This window comes from Nicotiana tabacum, chromosome 2 (assembly GCF_000715075.1).
Source record: "Nicotiana tabacum cultivar K326 chromosome 2, ASM71507v2, whole genome shotgun sequence".
Taxonomy (NCBI): domain Eukaryota; kingdom Viridiplantae; phylum Streptophyta; class Magnoliopsida; order Solanales; family Solanaceae; genus Nicotiana; species Nicotiana tabacum.
In genome coordinates this window covers 114,199,538-114,225,334 of record NC_134081.1, presented here as the reverse complement: position 1 = coordinate 114,225,334, position 25,797 = coordinate 114,199,538, and the positions used below count along the sequence as shown (strand labels likewise).

The 25,797-nt window shown below is 37.7% G+C and overlaps 1 non-coding gene across 1 annotated transcript; it reads right to left on the bottom strand.

Moving 5' to 3' along the window:
• Positions 1–15,747: 15,747 nt before the first annotated feature.
• Positions 15,748–15,854, bottom strand: LOC142173914 (small nucleolar RNA R71). Its single transcript, XR_012703272.1, has one exon. It is a non-coding gene; the product is annotated as a small nucleolar RNA R71 (small nucleolar RNA).
• Between the last annotated feature and the right edge of the window lie 9,943 nt (positions 15,855–25,797).

Genomic DNA, 25,797 nt, shown 5'->3' with positions numbered 1-25,797 from the left:
TTCACATCTTTGCCCATATCAACCCAATAATACCCTGCTCTGATTATTTTTCGAACTAACGTATCGGCTCCAGAGTGATTCCCACAAGTACCCTCGTGCACTTCCCGTAGGATATAATCGGTATCTCCCGGATCCAAGCACACTGCCAAGGGTCCATCGAACGTTCTTCGGTATAGTGTTCTGTCCGGAGCCAATGTGAATCGAGCAGCTTTAGTCCGTAGGGTTCTGGAATCCTTAGGATCCGATGGGAGTTTTCCGCTCTCCAAGTATTCAATATACTTGTTTCTCCAATCCCAGGTTAAGTTTGTAGAATTATTTCGGCGTGACCTTCTTCGATTATCGATCTCGAAAGTTGAACAACATTCCCCGAATCATCTACCTCGACCGACAACGCCAAATTAGCAAGCGCATCGGCCTCATTATTTTGTTCCCGTGGTACATGCCGTAAAGTCCATTGTTTGAAATGGTGCAAAGTGACAAGCAGTTTATCTAAATACCTTTGCATCCTACCTTCTCGAACTTCGAAGGTTTTGTTTACTTGACTCACCACCAGCAAGGAGTCGCAATTGGCTTCAATGACTTATGCTCCCAAGTTTCTAGCTAGCTCGAGACCTGCAATCATGGCTTCATACTCGGCCTCGTTGTTAGTCAACTTGACAGTTTTAATAGATTGCCTAATAGTGCTACCCGTGGGTGGTTTCAAAACTATGCCCAGCCCGAACCCTTTTACGTTCGAAGCCCCGTCCGTAAAAAGGATCCATACCTCTGATGATGTACCTGATTTCAATAATTTTTTTTCGACTTCGGGTACGAGTGTTGGCGTGAAATCGGCCATGAAGTCTGCTAAAATTTGAGACTTGATGGCCGTGCGGGGTTGATATTCGATATCGTACCCGCTGAGTTCGACGACCCATTTGGCCAGTCGGCCTGATAACTCGGGTTTGTGCAAAATATTATGAAGCGGGTAAGTGGTTAACACACATATGGGATGATATTGAAAGTACGGCCTTAATTTTCTTGAGGCGCTTATCAGTGCAAGCACCAATTTTTCTAAGAGCGGATATCTAGTTTCCGCTTCTCCTAAGGTTCGACTCATATAATAAATGGAGAATTGCGTACCTTGATCTTCCCGAACTAGGACACTGCTTACGGCGACTCCTAATACCGCCAAGTACAAAAAAAGTTTTTTGTCTGTTTTTGGAGTGTGAAGTAGTGGTGGGCTTGATAGATATCGCTTTAGTTCCTCTAATGCTTGTTGGCACTCTGGGGTCCATTCAAAATCGTTCTTCTTTTTGAGTAGAGAAAAAAAATTGTGACTTCGGTCAGATGATCTTGAGATGAACCGGCTTAAGGCTGTAATCCGACCTGTTAGCCTTTGTACGGCCTTCACGCTGTCCACAACGATGATGTCTTCGATGGCCTTGATTTTATCGGGGTTAATCTCTATTCCCCGATGTGATATCATGAAGTCGAGGAACTTGCCCGAACCGACCCCGAAAGCACATTTCTCGGGGTTGAGCTTCATGTTGTATTTCCTTAAAATCTCGAACGTTTTCTGCAAATGGGTCAAATGGTCCTTTGCGCGCAGGGATTTAACTAACATGTCATCAATATAAACTTCCATTAATTTTTCTATTTGTTCTTCGAACATTTTATTTACTAGGCGTTGGTAAGTAGCCCCTGCGTTTTTTAACCCGAAGGGTATCACATTATAACAATACGTTCCATATTTGGTGACAAACGAAGTCTTTTCCTGGTCCTCCGGGTTCATCTGGATTTGATTATACCCGGAATAGGCATCGAGAAAAGTGAAGGTCTCGTGGCCAGCCGTGGCATAAATCATGCGATCGATGTTAGGCAGCGGAAAGGAATCTCTGGTGCACGCTTTGTTCAAATCCTTATAGTCCACATACATTCTAAGTTTGTTCCCTTTTTTAGGGACTACAACTACGTTGGCTAGCCATTCGGGATATTTCACCTCCCGAATGGACCCTATTTTGAGAAGCTTGGTTACCTCGTCCTTTATGAATGCGTGCTTTCTCTCTGACTGGGGTCTTCTCTTTTGCTTCATCGGTCTGAACCTGGGGTCCAAACTTAGTCGATGCATCGTTATGTCCGGCGGGATCCCTGTTATATCTAAATGGGACCATGCAAAACAATCAATGTTATCAATAAGAAATTGAATGAGTTTCTTCCTGAGTTCGGGGCTCAACCCCGTTCCCAAGTATACCTTTCACTCGGGCCAGTGCTCGATCAATATAACTTGTTCTAGCTCCTTTATTATTGATTCGGTGGCGTCGGAGTCATCGGGCATCACGAAAGATCGAGGGACCCTTTGGTCATCATCCTCTTCGATTTTCTGGTTGTCTGGCAGGGTCGAAGCTGATGTCTGTGATTGCTATTTGGTGTCCTGTTCTCCTTCCGGGCCCGATCCTTTTATCAGCAAAAGTGAGGACATTGGTTTAGCTTCGTCGACGATGAACATTTCCTTTGCGGCTAGCTGTTCTCCGTACACCATTTTGACACCTCCCGATGTCGGGAATTTGAGGGCCTGGTGTAGGGTCGAAGGCACAACTCTCATGTTGTGGATCCATGGCCTTCCGAAAAGGACATTATATCTCATATCGCCTTCGATCGCGTGAAACTTTATTTCCTGGATAGTCCCGGCCACGTTTATTGGTAGGATTATCTCACCCTTGGTGGTTTCACATGCCATGTTGAACCCGTTCAGGACCAGAGTTGCGGGTACGATCTGATCCTGTAGGCCGAGCTGCTCTACTACCTTCAATCGGATGATATTGGCCGAGCTACCTGGATCGATTAACACACGCTTAATTTTAGTTTTATTCATGAGTACGGATATTACAAGTGCATCGTTATGAGGTTAGATGACCCCCTCTGCATCTTCATCGTCAAAGGACAAAGTCCCCATGGGTGCGTAATCTTGAGTTTGAGATCGTTTTTCCCTCACCGTCGATGTTTTAGTGCGTTTAAGTACTGGTCCCTGAGGGGTATCGATGCCTCCGATGATCATGTGGATGATGTGCTGCGGTTCTTCTTGCTCATTTTGCTTGCTGAAATCCCTGCTTTTAAAATGGTTCTTCGCCCTATCACTTAGAAATTACCGAAGGTGCCCTTTATTAAACAAGCGAGTTATTTCCTCCCTTAGTTGCTTACAATCTTCCGTTCTGTGGCCATGGGTACCATGATATTTGCACGTTTGATTGGGATTTCTTCGGGCATGATCGGTCTGCGTGGGTCGAGGCCATTTACTGTCTTTGATGCGTCCGATGGCTGACACGAGAGCAGATGCACCAACGCTGAAGTTATATTCCAATAATCGAGGTGCTTCTATAAGATCAGCATATTTATCGAAGCCATTCTTGCTCATAAGCCCCCGAGAACTTTGTCTTCGATCAATCCTTCGATTGTTACGAACTACATTGCATGCTGAACCGTTGTTCACCCGATCCGCGACGTATGGTCGATATCGGTCTCTATTCGACCTTCATTCTCTATCGATCTCCTTTTGGTTTTCAGTAACTGTCCTGTTCTGATGAACGGGTCCGTACGGAGCTCCCAACTGATCATACTCGACCCTAATTTTCGATTGATATCGGTTGTGTATGTCTGCCCAAGTTATCGCTGGATACTCGATCAAATTTTGTTTCAGCCGATGTGATCCTGTCGAACTTAGATCGTTCAACCCTTGGGTGAAAGCTTGTACGACCCAATCGTTCGCGACCGGGGGTAATTCTATGCGTTCCATTTGAAATCGGGATACGAATTCCCTCAGCATTTCATCCTGCCTTTGCTTTACTTTGAAGAGGTCTAATTTCCTCGTTGCAACCTTTATGGCACCAGCATGTGCCTTTACGAATGAATCTGCTAACATGGCAAAAGAATCAACGGAATTCGGCGGTAAATTGTGGTACCAGATCATAGCTCCTTTCGAGAGGGTCTCCCCGAACTTTTTCAACAACACGGATTCAATCTCATCGTCCTCCAAATCGTTGCCTTTTATAACACATGTGTAAGAGGTGACATGTTCGTTAGGATCGGTCGTACCGTTATATTTGAGAATTTCGGGCATACATAATTTTTTAGGGATTGGCTTCGGTGCCGCACTCGATGGAAAAGGCTTTTGTATGAAAATTTTCGAATCAAGCCCCTTTATCATTGGTGGAGCCCCCGGGATTTGATCGACCCTGGCATTGTACGTTTTCACCCTCTTGTCATTGGCTTCGACTCGTTTTGTGAGTTCCTCGAGTAATTTAGTAATTTCGGGAGTAGTCCCCGATTCTTGCTCGTTAGATTTCACTATGGCGGGCTCTGTTCTGGGGGTGACTTCTCGAAGTGGATTGGAATCCGTCCTGCTTTGTGCGCGAGTTTGGCTCTGTAGCTGAGCTATCGCTACTTTGTTGGGCTTGTAGCATCTCGAAGATCATACGTAAGCTGGCCCCGATTTCTCCTGCATTTTAGGTGTCTCGGGTTACTGATCGAGTACCGCCCTGAATGCTTCTTTCCGGTTTGAAACGCTGGTTCGCCTCCAAAGCTATTTGTGAATTGACATTCAATGGTATTCTGGCTCGAATTTCGGGTACTTTGATTCGAGCCTCGGGTGCCAAGCTATCGTTAATTGGCCTTCCGGCCCCGGGTGCCAAGTTGTTGGTTTCATCTTGAAGGCCGGCTTCATAATCGATCGGTGAAGCCATTTGATTGGTGGTTATTCGTAGCTGATCCGAAATTCAAGATATTTTCGAAAATAAGTGCAAAGCACAATGGCGTATTTTTTCAGATTTGTATCAAATGACCACTGTTATCCTCGGCCCCACGGTGGGCGCCAAATTATTTACCCGAAAAATGGATAGAGTTGAATTTATACGTAGTTCCGAGGATATGTGGCGTAACTTAACACAAAATGCAAAGATAAATATAAAGTGTAAATATAGATTGGGGAGAATGCCAAAATAGATAAGGTTATCAGGAACAATGAATCTCAAGATTCAATAAATAGAATCAATCTAAGAAATCAGAAAGAACGGTTCTTTTCTGTAGAAGAATATAGCCCTTTTTTTACAAGGTAAGCCTTGGAAAAACTTATCTTACAGAAATAGTAACCAAGCCCTTTTATAGTGGAGGGATTTGGCTCTAAGCATAATAAAATAAATATTCAGTGGGAGACCCATGATAAGTCAGCTTTTTCATAATTTCTGCCAAGATTCTCTCTAGTGGGATTGCAACGGCTTTTGTCTGTGAGCTCGATCTTGCTTAGAACCCTCGATTTTGGTTTGAGCTTGATTTCGGCTCGAACTCATGATCTTGGTTCGAGCCCGATCCTGGCTCGAACCCTCGAATTGATTCGAGGTCAATGTCGGTTGGTCTTTGGATTGTCAGCATAGTAGATTTTGATTCGAGCTTGGTAATGATATCGAACTTGACACGGATCGGCCTCACCAGGTTCGAGGATAGTTTGCTCCACCTTCGGGATCTCACTTTGATAAATCATCGTTTGAACTCGATCGGACGTGCTAAGGCCGAAACCTATTTCGACCGTGTACAATTATATATATTAAGATTAGATCGAATCCATCTCTAATCATAGTAACAATCTTCTCCAGTATGTTGCATGGGCGGATCTATATATAAAATTTGGGTGCTCAAGCACCTATTAACCTCAACTAGAGTGGGTATAGTTCTATATCAAATTTATTAAAATTGATATAAATGATAAGTAAGCACCCAAGAAATAAAAATACAATTGGGTTTTTTGGTTAAGGTAGAATGATGGAGATTTTGTTTTATTAGCTAGCGGGCGAGAGTTCGAAACTCAATCCTAGCAAAAGTTGTTCCTTTTTTTCTTATATTCAAGCTACTATCTTTCTTCTTCTTTTTTTATTAAAAGAAACTTGTTTCCCTCAATAAGGTAGTATTTTTTTAATTCTTTCAAGTACACTTTCTTAATTCAATACTACTTTTTTATATATTTTTTTCGCTGACTTTTGTTTACTTTTTTTTTTTTTTTTACCTAATTCTCTATATCAAAGGAAAAAAAATTTGCTTAAATAAAAAAAATTCCAAAGTTCGACCCCTACTAAAGACGGATAGTTCACATAACGGCAAAATTCATCGCTCTTTTTTCTTGCCAGTTGTTCTAATCACAGATTTATAGCGCCCATAATATTAATATAATTTTTCTCCTTTACTTTTTTCCATCGTGGTGTTCAAATAGTTGTATTTGTACACGCGATTAGTAGTAACTTTATATCAAAAAATATTAAGCACCCATGAATTCAAAATCTTGGATCCGCCACTTATATGTTGTCGTTCGAATCAGTATAACATATAATATTGATGTATCTCGGTATGTTAATGTGATAGTTGTGGGAGTTAATTTGACATTTCAAATTTGCATGGCATAGAGATAGTTTTTTGAATTTTTGTGGAAGATACGATTAATCAAAAACCAAACATGATTTTTGATCTCCTTTGGATTTTGTTGATTCACTCCACTACACAAGTTTCAATTTTATGCAATTTGCATTATAGCATGTTTTAGGAGTAGGTATAATACCGGTCGAATCGAAAAAATTAGTCAAATTATAAATTTCGGTTTTTCAATATCGGTTTAATCGGTTATTCGGTCGGTGTATGATTTATAAATGATTTAATTTCGATATTCGATGTGATTAACGATTTTATTGTTTCGGTTAAACCGAAAAATTGAAGTTTTAGTTTCAACAATGGAGATTTAAAGAAAAAATCATTGCTTTCAATTCGATCAGTTCTTGAAACAATAATGGAAAATCTTGAAGAAGAGAATGAAAGGAAGCCAATCATACATTTGGGTCGTAGTGACCCTTCTGCAATACCATGCTTTCGAACTTCTCCGGTAGCAAAAGACGCTCTTTTTAGTGCTGTTCGATCTGCTAAGTTTAATGGTTATGCTCCTGCTGTTGGTCTTTATTCAGCTCGGAGGTCTATGTGAGCCAACACATAAAAATCTTGCACGGTTAATAATCAAAAAACTAAATCGAGAATAATTGAACCGAACTGTAAATACTTTGGTTTGATTTGATTATTAATATTACAAAACCGAAAATTGATAAACCGAACCGTACTTTCATACTAACCGACTGAACCGACCGACGCCCACCCCTAGCCTGTTTGACCGTGCTTTTTTTTTTTTGGCTAAAATATTTTTTTCCAAAAGTAATGTTTTTATTTTAAAATTAAGGTGATTGGCCAAGCTTTTATAAGGAAAAAAATATTTTTGAGTAGAAGCAAAAATAGTTTTTGAGAAGCAGAAAAAAATAGATTATCTTCAAAAATTATGAAAAGTACTTTTAAGAAAAATATATTTAAAATTACTTTTAAAAGTTAGAGCAAATATTAATTACTATTTAAAAGTATTTTAAAAATAATTAGGTAAATATAAAATTTCTCACAAGAAATACTTTTCAAAATAAACTAATTTTTGAAGCAATGCCAAATAAGCTACTATGAAGTAAACTTAAAAGTTCACATCTGCGTAGCATTAGAATTTGGAGACTAAATAGGAATACAGTTATAAGTGGAGGACTAGAAGTGATAATCTTTTTCAATTCCCCCAACCCCACACCCCACCCCCACAAAACAAAAGCAGACCCCTACTCCCACCCCCTTTTTGTCCAACATCTCTTCCTCATATTCTACTTTCCAAAACCCAAAGGGCAAGGAGCAGGACTGGTGGTTAGCTGACTTTACTCGTTTTCATTACAACTTGCATAAATCTCTAGCTTTCAACTCCTATCTTCTATTTCATAAAAAATTCAACAATATGGATTTTCAGAAACCTTCACTTTTGGTTTCTCTTTTAATACTTTCATTTTTCTTTGGTCTACAAGCTGCAACAACAACTCCGGCGAAAAAAGTCTTAAACTGTTTACCATCAGAACTTATGCACCTTGCTTCTGCTTGTTTTCCGACGGAAGAATCTCCTTTAGTTTCTGAAGATTTGTGCTGTGAGCTTGTTAAATCTGTAACCTCTGTTTCTGAATCCGAACAGCACTTTGATTTGAAGGAGTGTCTTTGTACTGCAGCTACAATAAATCGAATAGTTATTGGGCGTGACAGAAGAGTATCTAAAGTGGTCGGAAGTTGTGCCGGAGAAACTACAACTAGGTACCGGTGTTTCTCTGATATTTAAATCTTAGCCTCTTTTGAGTTTAATTTGTTTGGGAATGTGTGTAAAATTGCAGCCATTTATGTTCTATATTGAAATGTTTAAGACTTAACATACAGACAATTAGACAAATAGATATTGCTATGAGTATTTGTTTCCTTATTTTTGAACTGTGTGATTCAGATTTATATTCTCAAGTATAAAATTTCATTGTTGTGCCAAGATTCAAATAGGGCTTGAATTTCCTGATTAGTCCACTATTTAGTTTCCATTATCTTTTGTTGCTATTCCTGAGCTTAGATCTATCGAAAACATAAAATCTGCGTAGACCCCACTTGGGGATTGCATTGTTGTTGTATTTTTGTTGCTCAAGAGATGCAAGAGTGTTGAAAGAAATTTGATGCTTTTTCAGCCTGTTTGAGTAATGGTGGCTATTAATTTATGGAATTAACACCTTTCTTTTGTTTTTATATTGTTTTTTCCTTTCACCTTTTTAGTCTTTCTGTCTTGCTTTTGTATGTATGTCACTATGTGTGATACATGCGAACAACCATCTAATTTCCTTGATGAGCGGCTTTAATGATTTGAAATTGAACTCTAATAGATTAGTGTTAAGATTTTAGTTAATCAGTAAAGTTAGAGGGCTAGTTTGGTACTAGGTATCTCATGGGATAAACTCATTCCAAATGGCTAGTTTGGTACTAGATATAAGGGATAGTTAATTTTGGGATTAAATTTGGAATGAGTTTATCCCATGTTTGATTGAGATAAAATTGTGATATAATTAATTTCGGGATTAGTTATATTGAGATTGTAGTTTTTTTTATCCCTATGGGAGAGTGGGATAATTAATCCAGGAATTATTAATTATGGGATAACTTGTTTACCAACCAAACGACCCCTTAAGGCTCGTTTGGTACGAGGGATAAGGGATAATTAAATTCAGGATTAAATTTGAGATGAGTTTATCCGTTGGGATAAAATTGTGGTATAACTAATCCCGAAATTATTTACTCCAGGATTGTAGTATTTTTTTTTATCCTTATGGAAGAATGAATAACTAATCGCGGGATAAATAATTATGGGATAACTTATTTCTCTACCAAACGACCCGAAGGTGTTTAATAACTCTACCGACAGTTGGTAGGATCTAAAACTTTATATGGGCAGAAATAGAACAGAACAGTTCACATGGTGGACCTCTGAGGTACATAGTATAGATGATTTTTGACAATTGCTTTTCTAACAAATGATCCAAAAGCCACTAAGCCAGGAGAAAAGGGGATTTTCAGGGGAAAAGTTATTTTAAGCAATAGTGGTTTTTTTTTTTTTTGTTTTGAAAACCTATTTTCCCGCTGCATTTACATGTGAGATCCTGAATAAAATTGAATTTGCCGTTAGTCATATGGAGAGGATGCACAAGCTGAAAATTGGAAACAGGACATGAGAAATAGTGGTGCACCACTTTGGATCCTTGAAAGAAAAAGAAAAGGTGACATGATCGAACGAGCTATATAAAATATAATTTTTTTAAATATACTCTTAAATAGAAATAAAGAATATTATACTCTAAGTTCACTTACTTGTTTTGGATGGTTGTTACCTATTTACTTGTTTGGATGGTTGTTACCTATTGTATTGCTATGTATTGTTATTTTAAATATAATATTTGTTTTGATTGTTACCTAAATTTTATTGTACTATATCATTACGTAAAAAAATGTCACTTTATGGAATGACGGATTGGGTATGGTGACATTGTTATCTTAATTTTTTTTTCTCATCTTGCGCTTCTTTATTATTAAATAATCATATTTTATCCTTTATTCTAGTTCGTTGTACAATAACTCTACTCTGTATTCTTTTCTTTTTGTAGTAATGTTGCAAGTTTATTTTTCCTATTGTTGGTGCGCGATATCATGAAACGACAATAAACATATAATTTATCCAAACATTTTATTCATTAAACAATACAATATATTACAATACAATACGATATATTATGATACGACGTGTAACAGCCATCCAAACCATCTGTTAAAAATTTGTAGGTAATTTTCTTTGACAATCATGGATTACTAACCTATAAAAGATTAGTAATTTCATCTATTATAGGTAGATTTCATCTATTATAGGTAGTAAAATTTCATTTGACGGTAGAAAATATTGTATATTATTTATGTATATTAAGGACGTGTATATGAAAAATAATGAACTTTCGGTCCCACTTAATTCAAAAAAAGAGATCATGAGATAATAGTTGTTCGAGATCATATAAGAGGACGCTCACAGGTGTATATCGTGTGACCTAACAGTCAATGAATTATTAAGAATTTTGAGGTTTCGTGTTTAAATTCTAGTGAAGACAAAAACATTAGATAATTTCTTTCCATCTATTCAAGCATTGGCAGATCTGAGTTATTATCTGTGCTGGTGAGAGATAGCAATACCCTGTGAAATTTGTCTCATGAATTTTCTTAATTGGTGTCGAAATTAGGCTACATTTTGCTTAAATATCATGTTGTAGAGGTTGAAATTATTTATTGTCATTTAATTATGAAAATGGATGCTAAGTCCACTGGGTCTTTTGCCCTTCACGGGTCGTCTTGGGTTCAATCTTCAAATATATCTGTTAATCGGGCCGGGTTGACCCGTTTATAACCCGGTACTATAGCGTGGGGGGCGGGCTACGACGTGTTAGGCAGGGAGCGGGTTTCAAACGAACAGTTTTTTGATACCGGTGCACCGGAACCCGCTAAGCTCGTTAACCTGTTAACGGGTTGTTAACGGGCTACAACCCGGTTCAGCCCGTTTATTAACGTTTTTATTTTTTTATGGACCAACTTAAACTCCTGATATTGACACTTGTATTTCTTATCTACACAAACATTTAGAAACATTATATAATTATTATGCTATTGTTGATGCTTCTTCTGCTGTAGATGCAAATATTCCTTCAAGTTCAGTTTCAACATCTGGGACCAGTGCTTTGGATGATAATGATGGTGTTGAAGATTATTTGATTTGGTCTACAATAGGGGAGCATCAAGCCATCAACAAACCAGTAGCAGGAATAACAATGAACATCAATTTTACTTGCAAAAATCAGCAGAGCCCCGCAACAAAGAAATTTCTACCATTGGGTTGGTGGAGGAGCAACTCAAATCAATTTCCTGTTCTTTCGGCCATGGCTCGAGACGTGCTAAATGTGCCGATTTCAACAGTCGTATCAGAGAGCGCATTTAGCCAAGCAAGGCAGCAACTAAGAGATACCCGTCATTCATTGGGTAGCAACGCTTTGGAAATTCTAGTGTGATTAAGAGATTGGATAAGATCAGAACGACGAAATCAAGGGCGTGACGAGGTAGATGAAGCGGAGGACCAAGAAATTGGAGATATAATGGTTTATGGTTCCGATTCAACCAATGCCGGAAACCAAAAACCTCATGTTGACATGGATGAACTTACAAAAATGATGCAAAGCATGTGATGTACTATTTGTTTTTTTATAATTGTTGTAAATTTTTAATTTGCAAGTTCAAAAATAACAAAATCAAAAAAGAACTTGCAACTTAATTTGAAGTATTATATATTATTCAATAAAAATATCAAATGAAAGTTTTCGGAGCTTGATCCCTACATATAGGTCTTATTAAATAATTTTTTGTAGTTACTTACTTTCAAATTTTAATTTTAACATTATAAAATTTAAATTTCAAATTTAAAATTTTAAACTTCAAAGTTTAATTCTAAGCCTTAAAAGTTTACAAACACTTAAGTATCAATAACATTGAATAAGAAAAATAAAATTTACTTTAAAAAAAATAATAATCCATGGCCCGCTAACAGCCCGCTAACAACCCACTAACAGCCCTCTAACAACCCGCCAACAGCCAGCTAACAACCCTCTAAGCCCGAACCCGGACGGACAAAAAAACCCCGAAAAAATACAGCCCGCTAACAGCCCGCAACCTTAAACGGACGGATTAATTATTTTTTGTCCAACCTGTCCCAACCCGCCCGTTAAAAACCTATATCTTCAAATCTCGGTGAAACTTATTTTTGAGCAGTTTATAGGCGAAAATCATTTTAAAAAGAGGAAATTCAGTTAACGAGGTCCAAACACTCAATCCCTTCCAAAGAAATAACTCAAATAAGACACTTCACAAGAAGTTGTTACTATTAAATAGTGTCATTTGTATTCGTTTTGTTAATATTTAGTTTTTTCATGTTTATTTATATTCATATATTTATTAAAATTTTCATGCGAAGCTCACGTAAAGCGTGTACATCTCTAGTCAACGTGCGCTCAAAGTAGTCTCGATATCACAATTTTAAAAAATAAAATATCATAAAAATGTCGACAAGCATGCACTTAAGAATAATAAAATCCGTACACTATATGCAAATAAATGAAAATAATTATCTATCCATATTATTCATTAAAAAATGGGTTGAATAATAAACTTTTTAAAAACGGGTGAAATATGGATATGAACCATATTATCCACTTAAAAAATAGATAACTAATGAATAACTAATGAATTTAATTTTTATATTTGTAAAACCTCAAATTAAGGGTCCTCAAGTTTGGGAGATTAGGAATTCTCCCATGATCATACTCAAAAAATCATAGATAATACGAATATACAGATTATCCGTCAATTAATTTATTTTTTATCCGTATTAAATATATATCAGATCGAATAATTTATCTATTTTTACATTACCCGTTTTTAACCCATTCCATATCTGGTCCGCCCGTTTGACACCCCTGCGCTCACCTTGTCAAAATTTACTACCACAACTCTTGTTCCGGCTAATAACCTCGGTACGATGATCCCGCCCTTCATAATTACATCCTTCCTCATTACAACCACTGTAATTCAAGTATTAGCAATACATAAATGCAGAAATAATCAAACTCTCTTCAACTTTGAACAAATAAACTTTTTGTTAGTAAAATAAAATGAGGCAATAGAAAATCGATTTTGATAACGTAATCCTTGTTCTTAAGAAATTTAAACCTTTCACTTTTTTGTCGCTGAAATTGTGTTGAATTAATCTAAAAGATAACTGAAAAATATTGCTATTTGAGGAAAGTTTTGATGTTCCTCCAAAAATTTTCTCAAATAATCAGGGACGGCTCAAGAATATTAGAGGCTGAAAGCAAAACATTTTTTAGAGGCTTTAAACCTAAAAAAAAAATCATATAGCATAACTTGATTCATATTTTATAGTTGACATATGTGAATTCTGATAAATAATAAAAATCTAATTTACTACTATGAGGTAAAAATATAGAATTTTAATTTCAAATTTAGAGGAAAAGATAATAGAACATTAGAACAATAAAATCTAATTCTAGAAGTCCATAACTTGATATCAGAATAAAATTCCATTGTTGATGCGGTGCTTGAAAGAATGAAAAAGAAGCAATTTTAATTTATTCAATGTCTTTCAACCATAAAACTCATCCGCACAGGAAGTTTACATCTAACTAAATATTTAACCTTAAGAATGTACAAATTAAAGTGAAAATAAATATCACTTTATCAGGTTATGTGTTAAAAATTATATATGCAAGATAAATAAATTACATTCATTTGCTTGTGATGTTAGGTTAAAATTCATATTTTTGCATGTAATTTGCCTTGCATTATACCTCAATCTTGTTAACTTTGGTGTAAATATTTATGACTCGAACTTAATAATGGTGTTTATATGTGTAAGAGTCAATTTGAAGTGATTTGGCAAGATCATGGAAAGTGAAGTAAAAACAGAAGAATTTGGAGGGAGTATGATTTTGGTGCCCAGGTTGGCGCCAGGCACCAACCAAAACGCCAATGGCAGAATAACACAGAAGTGAAAAATTTCGGTGTCCAGGTTGGCGCCAGGCGCCAAGTGAGACGGCTAAGGGCGGATTTCGTCCTATTGATAGTTTCGACACTACACGCCCCCAACATGTATAAAAGGGGTTCTAAACCTATTTCTTAGGGGTTAGATATTATTGGATAGGAAAAAGGCTACGGGGAACACTTAGAAGCAACGATTTGCAAGCGTTTTTCTCTTTCATTCTTCCTTAATCTGTATTTTAATGCTTTCAATTATTATCATTATTATTAGTATGGTTATGCGTAGCTAAACCTTCCCATCTTGGATTTGATGGAACTTATTGGAGGATGATTTGTTCACCACATTTAATATAATTTGTTGTTGATCTTTCTCTACTTGTTTAAGTATATTTTCATTATTGTTAATTGAAGAGCTCTCAAGTGATTGTACCTATTTACTGTGTATTACTCCAGAGAGAGTACGCATTTAGGTAGTCGTTGAACAACACCACTCCTAACGTATTTGAGAGATCAATACAGAGGGTTTAAAGGGGGATTAGAGATAACGAAGCCTTGGTACGATCAGAGTGAGCGGTAAATTAGTGCCAGCTAGCGTAGTTCGAGAGAATATGTCTAGTAAATTATGGTAGTTGCTCGAGAGAGAGCTACGACACCCAAAGTGCTCACGGTCGGTAGAGAATACTTAGGCGAATTTATAGGAAACGTAGCGGGGGAGATTCCGACAATAGGAAAAATCATAACCCTCGACTTTTCTAAATCTTGTCTACACATTTGCTCTGTTAGTTATAAATTACTGTATTTTAATTATTCTTATCTTAGTTAGTAAACACTCAAGTCGATATTTAGTATTTATGAAGGTTGATTACTTGAATTCTTGCGAAACTAGTGATTGTGATTAATAGGTTAATTTCCTATGGGATTCGACTCCGGACATGTAAACCGGATTATATTTGCAATGACCGCTAGATCTCTTAGGATGCGTAGTTGGGCGAGATCAAATTTTAGCGTTGTTGCCGGAGAATTAACGGTGTTATTAATTACAACTAGAAGAATTGTTAAGATCCTAAGTTTAGTCAATTTTCTTCATTTTAAATTCATTATATTGAAATTCTTACGTTTGTAGTCTTGTGTGTTACAGGTACATGCCTAAAAACTCCTCAAGAACTGATGAATTGTTTGAAGCATTACTGGATCCTAAGAAAGCTTTCAAGGCATTAAATCGTACAAACAAGAAGGACAAACGACAACAAAACCTAACAGAACAAATCGAACTAGAAATGGGGGACGTCATAGACGACCAGAACAACCAAAACAATGTGAATGATGCGAACAATCAGGGTGTGGCACCTCTTGTGCTAGAAGCAGCCTTGTATGATTGGGCACAAGCCACCGTTGAAAATCTGACAACCGCAATTGCAGTCCCTCAGATACAAGATGAGTCATTTCAAATCACAAATAATATGCTACATCTGCTGCAGAACAAAGGGATTGTTCTCCGGGTCTTATATTGAAGATCCACAACAACATCTGAAAAACTTTTTGTCAATTTGTGTCACTCAAAGGCAACCAAATGTGATAACAGAAGCAATCAGACTGTTATTGTTTCCATTCTCAGTGTTTGGAGAAGCTCAGACTTGGCTTAATTCGCTCCCCATAAACTCCGTCACCACTTGGGAGGAATTAGTCAAGCAGTCTTTGAATAAGTTCTACCCACCCAATAAGACTGCCAAGAAAGTTGATGAGATATTGAGCTTCAGACAGAAACCAGCTGAAACACTACAAGAAATGTGGGAGAGGTTCAAAGGTATGCTGGTTAAGTGTCCACATCATGGCATTCTAGATCAGATGTTGGGACACAGGTTTTACATGGGATTGACAGATAGTTTGAAGGCCAACGTTGATGCTTCAGCAGGTGGAGCATTTTTGAGCAAATAATTTAGAGAGTGTAAGGTCCTGCTAGATAAAATGGCTCAAAACTCAGGATGGATGACAAAAGACACAACATTCACCCTTATAGTTCACTCAGTAGCTTTGGACCTAAACAACTCCATAGCCGAGAATATGGCCACTCTGATGACGTATATGAGTATCCTCACCAAGAAGATTGATGAATCAGGCCAGAAGCAGGTACACATAGTTAACACGACTAATGGGGGATTATGTACACCATGAATTAACCAACCATATGTGTACTCGTAGAGTGGTGAAAGTGACAATCAGAACTATCAGGAGAATATGAACTATGTGGGCAACTATGGAGGCCAGAGGCAAGGTGGTCAAAATTGGGGGCAGTAGAATCAGCAGTATATACCAGCACAACGTCAGTACAATAACAACAATTCTGGAGCTATGTGACCACAGGGTCAAATCGTAATTTACCAAAGGCAACAGGGATACAATCAACAAAATCAGCAGCTAGCTTATCAACAACCTCAACAACAACAGATAGTGAGACAAGATGATGGGTTGTCTGAAATTAAAGGAATGTTGCAGCAACTGATTGGGTCCAATGGAAAAATGTAAGAGAAGGTAGAAGCATATGACTCAGCGATAAAAGACATTGATATTCAATTAGGGTAGATATTTATGGCTCTGAATAATCGTCCCCAAGGGACTTTAACTACACATGTCAATCCGAAAGAGCAGGGCCCGAAGCAGCTTATGGCGGTGAATCTAAGAAATAGTAGAGATCTTGATTTAGAGCAAGAAATTGCTCGCGAAAGCCGACCAAATGAGATACTTGTGCCAGTACCAATTGAGGTGGACAAGTCAACAGGGTTAAAAGAGGTAACAATATAACATGAATAAGAGGAAACAAGAAAATAAAAAGAGGTTGTAAATAAAACTGATAAAGTGCAAGAGAAGGCATTAGAAAAAGTGCCGGGGTAAGATCTAACTCAAGTCACAGGAAGGAAGCGACCTCCAGCACCCTCCCCGCAGAGGTTGGCTAAATATCAGAAGGATGAGCAGTACAAAAAATTCATGGAAATGTTGAAGCAAATTCAGGTAAACATACCTCTAATTGATGCTTTGAGGGAGATGCCCGGTTATGCAAAAATGATGAAGGACTTGATGTATCACAAGTTCGACTTTCAAGACTTGGCAGCTGTGACATTAACTCAGACCTGTGGTGCTGTTGTGACAAGACCTATAACAGAGAAACTATCTGACCCTGGAAGCTTCACAATTCTATGTACCATAGGTAGCTATGCATTCGCCAAAGCATTGTGTGACTTGGGGGCGAGCATAAATTTAATGCCATTGCATTGGCTATCTATAAAAAGTTAGGAATTGGAAGATCAAGGCCCATATCTATGTTACTACAACTAGCTGACCGAATGGTGAAAAAGCCATCAAATATACTTGACGATTTACTTGTGCAAGTTGGAAAGTTTTTGTTTCTGGCAGATTTTATCATTCTGGGCTGCCAGGTTGATGAGGAGATTCCCATAATTTTGGGAAGGCCATTCTTGGTCACATGAAGAGCTTTGATTGATTGTGAAACTGGAGAGATGAAAATGAGGCTAAATAACGAATAAAATAACATTTAATGTGCAAAAGTCTATGCGGCAACCCAGTGAGTCTGAAAATTGCTCTTTGATAGAAGTTGTGGATGTGATCATGGAGAAAGCTGATAAGGCACTTAATGCAAAAGACCCTCTAGCAACCTACCTCATGAACTTAGAATAGGTAAATGGTGAGGACTTAGCGGAGTGGGTGTTGGCTCTTGAAGGCCAAGGGTACTAGAAAAGAGAGCTCGAATTCGAGTCTTTACACTTAGAATAATGAAAGACCCCTCCAGCTAAGCCATCGATCGAAGAGCCAGCCACCACAATAATGAAAGACCCCTCTAGCTAAGCCATCGATCGAAGAGCCAGCCACCACAGTTGGAACTGAAACCGCTACTATCTCACCTCAGGTATGCTTTCTTAGAACCTTAATCGACTTTACTTGTTATTATCTCATCTGGTTTGTTAGATGTGCATGTAGAACAACTTTTGCAGGTGGTAATAGAGTGCAAGACTACAATTGGTTGGACCATTGCAGATATTAAGTGTATCAACCCCGCCTTCTATATGCATATAATTATACTGCAAGATGTGCACATACCTTCCAAAGAACATCAAAGAAGGCTAAACCCCAACATGAAAAAGGTCGTGAAGAAGGAAGTGATCAAGTGGTTAGATACGCGAATCATTTTTCCCATCTCCGACAGCAACCGGGTTAGCCCTGTTCAGTGTGTGACAAAGAAAGGCGGAATGACTGTGGTGCAAAACGAGAACAATGAGTTGATCTCAACAAGAATAGTCACGGGATGAAAAATTTGTATGGACTACAGAAGATTGAACAAGGCCACCCGAAAAGACCATTTTCCCCTGTCGTTCATTAATCAAATGTTAGATGGATTGGCAGGGAGGTCCCACTTTTGCTTCTTGGGTGGATACTCGGGGTATAATCAGATCTCTATTGCCCCAAAGGATAGAGAGAAAACTTCATTCACCTGTCCATATGGTATCTACGCTTTTCGGAGAATGTTGTTTGGCCTCTACAATGCACCCGCCACATTCCAAAGGTGCATGATGGCCATCTTCACAGATATGGTAGAAGACATAGTGGAAGTTTTCATGGATGATTTCTAAGTGATGGGAAACTCATTCGATGACTGCCTTAGGAATCTAAAAAGAGTGCTGAAGAGATGTATGGAGACTAATCTGGTGCTAAACAGGGAAAAGTGCCATTTCATGGTACACGAAGGTATAGTCTTGGAACACCCAGTATCAAGTATGGGCATTGAGGTGGATCGTGCTAAGGTTGATGTAATAGAGAAGTTGCCGCCACCCACTTCCGTCAAGGCAATAAGAAGTTTCCTTGTCCGCGCCGGTTTCTACAGGCGGTTTATAAAAAAATTTTCCAAGCTTGCTAACCCTTTGTGTAAATTGCTTGAAAAATATCACCCCTTTGTGTTTTCTGATGACTACAGTGTAGCTTTTGAGGAATTGAAGAAGAGGCTAGTGTCCGCACCTATCATAGTTTCACCCAACTAGGAGCAACCATTTGAGTTGATGCGTGATGCAAGCAATTATGCTGTGGGAGCAGTACTAAGGCAAAAAAAGGAGAAAGTCATGCACCCAATCTACTATGCAAGTAGAACCATGAGTATTGCCCAACTAAACTACACGATGAATAAGAAGGAGATGCTTGCAGTGATGTTCACATTTGACAAATTCAGGTCATACTTAATAGGCTCAAAAGTAATTGTTTATACTGACCATGCTGCTTTTAGGTACCTAATTGAGAAGAAGGATTCAAATCCGTGCCTGATTCGATGAATGCTATTGCTGCAAAAGTTTGACTTGGAAATCCGTGACCGAAAGGGAATGGAAAACCAAGTTGCCGATCACTTGTCCAGGCTTGAAGGAGCTGAAAAAAGGGTTGAGGTGGAAGAGATCGTGGAGACTTTCCCATATGAACAACTTTTAGCCATGAGCCTTGAGGTAGCACCATGGTATGCAGATATTGCAAACTACCTGGAGAGCGGTATTGTTCCCTATGACTTGTCCTCTATGTAGAAGAAAAACTTCTTTCATGATTCTCGCATGTATTTCTGGGATGAACCATATTTGTTTAGGATTTGTATTGATAACATGATCCGGAGATGTATTCCCGAGATAGACCAAGCTTCTATTTTCCAGGCCTGTCATGCTTCGCCTTATGGAGGCTATTTTGGTGGAGTCAAGACAACTGCTAAAGTGTTGGATTCGGGCTTTTATTGGCCGGCATTGTTTAAAGATGCACATTTTTGGGTAAAGAGCTGTGCTGAGTGCCAACAGACGAGGAATATTTCCTGTCGGCATGAGATTCCCATGAACCCAATTCAAGAGGTAGAAGTATTTGATATATGGAAAATCGATTTTATGGGATCATTTGTCAGCTCATATGGCAACAAGTACATACTGGTAGCTATGGACTATGTCTTGAAATAGGTTGAAGCTGTGGCACCCCCAACAAATAATGCAAAGGGAGTTATTGGTTTTCTAAGAAAAAAAATATCTTCACCCGATTTGGCACTCCAAGAGTGATCATCAGTGATGGAGTCACCCACTTCTGCAACCGAGCCTTTGCAAAGTTGTTGGAGAAATATGGCGTTATCCATAAGGTTGCCACTCCGTATCATCCCCAAACAAGTGGGCAAATGGAGGTGTCAAACAGAGAAACAAGAGTGTTTTGACCAAAATTGTAAATGCTACTCGGATTGATTGGGCGAAAAAATTAGATGATGCACTATGGGCCTACCGCACTGCATTCAAAACTCCGATTGGTATGTCACCGTACAAATTGATATTTGGAAAAGTGTGTCACTTACCGGTAGAGTTAAAGCATAGAGCTTTTTGGGTGCTAAGGCAATTAAATCTTGACTTGGAGGCCGCCGGTACGAGTAGAGTCACAGTTTTGTTACCATACTTTTGAAAGCACTAGGCTGTACAAAAAAAGAATGAAGATGATGCACGATAAACATATTCAAGAATTTTCAAACCCGGAGATGTCGTGTTGTTGTACAACTCAAGATTGAAATTATTTTCGGGTAAGTTAAAATCTAGATGGTCGGGACCATTTAGAGTTGTGCAAGTGTTCTCAAGTGGAGCTATAGAAATTAAAGCTAAGGATGGAACAGACAGGTTTCTAGTCAATGAGCAAAGGTTGAAACATTACTTTGGCATGGATGAGGAAAAAGTGGTATCAGTGATTTATTTGAAGGAGCCTAAAGTGTTGAGTGAACCTTGAGTTCGATTGACTGCATCGTGTCGCGACGTTAAATCAAGCGCTTGTTAAGAGGCAACCCAATCTTCTTATTTTCATCTAGTTGTCATTTAGTTTTTTTTTTTAAAAATCTCATTTTAGCGCCCAGATTAGCGCCAGGCGCCGATGAAAATGCCAAAGGCATCAACAAATACACACAACTGCCCTCTTCATCGCTAGGCGCGGAAGAAAATAACAGGTAAGTCCCCTACCCGTTTTACCCCCAACCCAACCCAAACCTATCCCCCAACCTAACAATAATAAAACACCACCTTCTAACATAACAACCAACCCGACCCATCACACCATAAACCCCAAATCCCCCATGCTAATTCTTAGACGGAGACTTAGATGGAGAGTGCTCCGACTACGACCTGAATGGGTCCGCTTAGCCAGGGAGTTCCTTCTATCTACCCTCATGCTTTATATTTTTATTGTATGTGCATTGGGGACACAACACTTTTGAAGTGTGGGGTGGGAGTTTCCTTTGATGAGTAGTTGTAGTATGTTAGTACCTAGTAGTAATGTAACTTCTTATTTTTAGATTCTAGCTTCTTTTCAAATTATAGCTTCTTGATCTTAATTGCGTAGTTAATAGAAGTACAACAACAACAACCCAGTATAATCCCACTAGTGGGGTCTGGGGAGGGTAGTGTGTACGTAGACCTTACCCCTACCCTGGGGTAGAGAGGTTGTTTTCGATAGACCCTCAGCTCCCTCCCTCCAAGAACTACCCACCTTGCTCTTGGGGTGACTCGAACTCACAACCTCTTGGTTGGAAGTGGAGGGTGCTTACCACTAGAGAAACCCACTCTTGTCATTTAATAGAAGTAGTATAGTAGAATTAGTTTAGTAGCTTAATTCAGGAAAAAAAAGTTTGGACTGTTCCCGACGATGGATCTCTTGGACAGTTTTCTTGAGGGATTAAGGTCCAATGAAAAAAAAATTAAATTTTTTATTTTTAGTTATTCGTAGGTAGATAATAATCCCCTTGGTTTTTTCTTTTGGCATCAGTTATTTTCCAAGGGATGTATTTGAACCGGGTAAATTTTATTTTATTTTTTATATATATTTTTGATTTTTTAGGAAACACATGGGAAAAAAAAAAAGAAAATTGAGTGTCCTATAGGCCGTTTGACCTGTTTGATGCTAGCATTGTTAGGCCATAGCATGAAAATTACCTTCCTAACATGTTTTAATAGAAATTGTTGCCGTGAAAGATTGAATCGCCTGTCTGTGACGCTTTCTCTCACTTACCTGACTCATTGTTCATGTTGTTCTTTATTGCTTAATACTTCTTGACTTTGTGATTACTTGCCTAAACTTGAGAGTTGGAATGGAACCGTACCGACTGGGGTCATGTGTATTTTGTGATGTGAGATGCTGATTACATTCTGTGCTATCATGTGTTTGTTTAGAACTTGCTCTGTGTGTTAGTCGAAGTGAAATAAGTAAGATTTGTGAGTCTAGGAGATGATGTAGGCGGTTCTTTGATTGCCCATTAAGCTATTATGCCACCATAAACAAAAATTATCCTTAGATAGCCCATTTGAGCCTATAAGCTTTTTTTTAGCACCCACATTACAAGCTGAGTCCCACTTTGTTCTTTAAGTAAATTTTTATTGAACCTTTACCTCCGAAAGCACGTAAGTCTCTAGAAGAGTAAGGTAAGAATTGGGGTAACTTTTGAGTGGAACTATAGAAAAGGCCAAAAAGGTGCACGTATATTTGAAAGATCATTAGACGGGCAACCTAAATTTAGGGAAAGTGTTGGAAAAGGAAAAAAAAAAAAGCAAAGAAAAAAAAAGAGAAAAAAAATATATAGAAAATACACCTCCTATTCATCGTGATCCAGACTAGTGAATGTAGAGTTGCGCTTAAAGAAAAAAGGCCAAGTTGTATATGATTTTGGGGCATTGCTTGTATTGGTCATGAAAAGTGTGTAGTGAAAAGTTAAGTGTAGTGTATTAAAGTGCTTAGGAGGGTGAGTCACTATACCCAAAATATATCCTAACCGTCCCTTAGTCTACATTACAACCCGTAAATACCTAATTGATCTTAGACTTTGCGAGCTTAGATTAGTTGAGATATACACTACGGGCAAGCCTATTGTACAATTATGGAATGCACATAAATTTCTTTGTGAGAGTGAGTGGTTCTTTGTTCATATATGTGATGTCCTTAAATTATATTCGAATGCATATTTGAATGTGTGGATGAAATACCCTCTTATTATTTGGTGAGGCACATGATTCCATGACGGATAGATAACGTTATTAAATATCTCTTATTGTGTGAGTGCACGAGTTGAGAGTGCTTATTGGCGACGAGTCAGTCTTTGAGGTTGGGTGGTTATGGGCAGGTTGTTTGAGTATTTTTAATTGGTCACTAATATTCTGGTATGTGAAAGTTGGGAAAGATATGAATGCGTATGCAAGGGCTTAATTGTTGATATCAACCATGGTCATAAGTGTAGTGTGTTAAATTGCTAAAGGTTCCTCCATTGTATGATGTCTTGTGTGCATTATTTGGTTAGCAAGGTTTTAGGTTGCTCGAGGACGAGCAAGAGCTTAACTGTGGAGTGGTAATGTTAGGCTAAAATTTCATATTTTTGCATGTAATTTGCCTTGCATTATACCTCAATCTTATTAACTTTGGTATAAATATTTGTGACTCAAACTTAATAATAGTATTTATATGTGTAGGAGTCAATTTGAAGTGATTTGGCAAGCTTGCATGCAAAGTGAAGTAAAATCAGAAGAATTTGGAGGGAGTATGATTTTGGTGCCCAGGTTGGCACCAGGCAACAACCAAAACACCAATGGCAGAATAGCACAGAAGTGAAAAATTTCGGTGTCCAGGTTGGCGCCAGGCATCAAACGAGACGACTAAGGGCATATTTCATCCTAATTCGACTAGGACTTGATAGTTTCGACCCTACATGCTCCTACATGTATAAAATAGGTTCTAAACCTATTTTTAGGGGTTAGACATTATTGGAGAGGAAAAAGGCTACGGGAACACTTAGAAGCAACAAATCACATGATTTTTTCTCTTCCATTCTTCCTTAATCTGTATTTTAATGCTTTCAATTATTATCATGATTGTTAGTATGGTTATTAGTAGCTAAACCTTCCCAACTAGGGTTTGATGTAACCTATTGGAGGATGATTTGTTCACTACGTTTAATATAATTTGCCGTTGATCTTTCTCTACTTGTTGAACTATATTTTCGTTGTTGTTAATTGAAGAGCTCTCAATTAACTGTACCTATTTAGTGTATATTACTCGAGAGGGAGTACGTATTTAGTTAGTCGTTGAACAACACCACTCCGAACGTATTTGAGAGATCAATACGGAGGGTTTAAATACGGGATTAGAGATAACGAAACCTTGGTGCGATCAGAGTGAGCGGTGAATTAGTGCCAGCTATCGTAGTTCGAGAGAATATGTCTAGTAAATTGTGGTAGCTGCTCGAGAGAGAGCTACGACACCCAAAGTGTTCACGATTGGTAGAGAATACTTAAGCGAATTTATAGGAAACGTAGCGGGGCAGATTCCAACAATAGGGGAAATCATAACCCTAAACTTTTCCAAATCCTGTCCCCATATTTGCTCTGTTAGTTATAAATTACCGTATTTTAATTACTCTTATCTTAGTTAGTAAACACTCAAGTCGATATTTAGTATTTCTGAAGGTTGATTACTTGAATTCTTGCGAAACTAGTGGTTGTGATTAATAGGTTAATTCCCTGTGGGATTCGACTCCGGACTTGTAAACCGGATTATATTTGCAATGACCGCTAGACCTTTTAGAAGACGTAGTTGGGCGTGATGAGCTTGGTATAAACATCTTATGCAGATAAATTTTTACCGTCTTTCATCCTTTTTTTTAGAATAGACAACTTAGTAAGAGGAAAAGAAAGAATACAATATACAAGTTTTATTATGAGAAAGAAAAAGAAGAATATCAATATGCTACTGTACTAGTGGTGGAGCTTGAATCAAATTGTTTGTCTATAGAGGATGTAGCGATAACCCAAGTGCACTCTACTAGAAAGTCAAGATTAGAATGTAAATCAACTATTAGTCACCACAAATCACATTGGCTAAATAATACTCTATTTTTTGAAAAAATAGATTATTTTATTTTCTTTACCTATAATTTAAGTATGTCATATGTGACATAACTTATTCGAAATTTAGTTAAAATTCATTTAAGACATATTAGTCTAATTATAAAGTTGTTATAACAAATTACTTAGAATTCAGTTAGGTACTGCCTCTATCTGGTGCAAATTTAGCGAAAGGAAAGAGTCGGTCTAATAAATCATAAATTGTCTTTAATAGTATTAACAATTAAAGGAGTTTAAATTTGCAAGTGTTTTGGCTATAGGTAATCATTTTAATATTTTATAAAGTGTAATAAATAGACTACTGGAGATTATAGTTGCCCAAAATAAATGCGAAAGAATAAACTATGCCACTTAGTGCACATTGCACAATATTTTAAAAAATACATCCCATATATGCTTCTTCAAATATCTGAATAATACAATTCTATTAGTTTTTATTACTAAGCTCAGCAACATCTGCAAGATTTACCATAAGCAACGATTTCTGTAGTGTGTTTCACTACTTCGTGAATATTGCAGAGAGGATTATTATCGTTAGATATAGTAAATAGATTTTTACCGTCTTTCATCCTTTTTCTTTTTAGAATAGACAACTTAGTAAGAGGAAAAGAAAGAATACAAAATTGTAATACCCCAATATTTTAAATAAGGACATATTAGATATTTAGTAAATAATTTAAGTTCAAAAAAAAGAACTAACTAATAAAACAAAACAAATCAAAAAAAACAAAATGATAAGGAATCCAAATAAAAAGGGCCGAAGCCCATTCTCTGGCCGAAAGGGAAAAGGGAAAAGGGAAAAGGGGAAAGGGAAAAGGGAAAAGGGAAAAGGGAGGGAAAAGGG